Here is a 1,049-nt window from a genome sequence, read left to right as displayed (position 1 = left end):
ATGTGCTTTCCCCGGGGACAGCTAGCAGCAGCACATATTTGTGCTGCTGCTACTAGTTGTCCCTGGGAACACCCCTGTACGCATGCTCTGGGGTGAGACAAGTTGCCCCAGGTGAGGTAGGGAAGGCTGAGGCCAGTACCTGGGCTGCCCAAGTAGCCTTACCTGTAGTTCTGAGGGTCTCATGAGGCTCCAGCAGCAGCAATGCAGGCGCATAGAACCAGGGCTGGCTGCCAGGGTGTGGCTCTGGCTGGCCAGGCTCCAGTTTCAGGTGACATACACTGCTGCCATATGCTCCACCCCATTTTTTTCTAGCGCAGGTCTCTTTTGACACTGGGATGTCCCAATTTAAAAAACAACCCACCGCGCTACAAATTAGCAGCGCAGCAAACACCTGCTTGTACGGTGTGTGCAGTCTGCAGCATGGCAAACTGCACGTGTGTACTGGTGGGGACATGCCCTTAGGGTTCCAGGATATATATGGTAAAAAACAAATAAAGCCTGAACACAAAAAGTATATATTGCTGCAATATTAACTTTGGGATTTTAGGTGAACAATTCTAAGTCATGCTTTCCCAAGGCAATTTTAACATGGCCTCCATAAGTTTATCTGGATAATAAATATTTATCGGGACTTAAGATAGATTTTTTTGTATATTGTTGTATTTAAGCTCTTGGATTTTAGGCATCTTTGCCATTTATTAAACTACTATACATAGCTACAAAACCAAAAAAAAAAAGTATATTCCTCTGAAGCCTCCCCCACCCGAAGAAATCTATGGCACATTGCAACTCAAACTCTCCTAACACTCTTATTTCCACTAAAAATAAATATATCTCCAACTGTCACAATTTGCTGAAATAGAACCTATCTGCCTATGTATGTATGTCATTACCAGACATTTAAAAGACTCAGCCTATTTTAAACCAAAGGGGCATGAATTGTAAGACTTGTGCTCCCTCATGAACACTGCCTCTTCTAGAAGCTCCTTTCTTTTTAGCCAAGGGAGTTCCAGCTTGAGAGCTTTGTTGACTTCAACTGTAGCCGTGTG

General features: G+C 44.2%; 1 protein-coding gene across 1 annotated transcript in view; it reads right to left on the bottom strand.

The window, feature by feature from the left end:
- Positions 1–1,049, bottom strand: part of DNAH6 (dynein axonemal heavy chain 6) — a 282,667-nt gene that overhangs the window by 238,332 nt on the left and 43,286 nt on the right. The gene's annotated exons all lie outside the window — the stretch shown is intronic.

This window comes from Alligator sinensis, unplaced genomic scaffold, assembly GCF_000455745.1.
Source record: "Alligator sinensis unplaced genomic scaffold, ASM45574v1 scaffold607_1, whole genome shotgun sequence".
Taxonomy (NCBI): Eukaryota; Metazoa; Chordata; order Crocodylia; family Alligatoridae; genus Alligator; species Alligator sinensis.
Note: the sequence above shows the minus strand (reverse complement) of the source record. Positions and strands in the feature narration are given on the sequence as shown.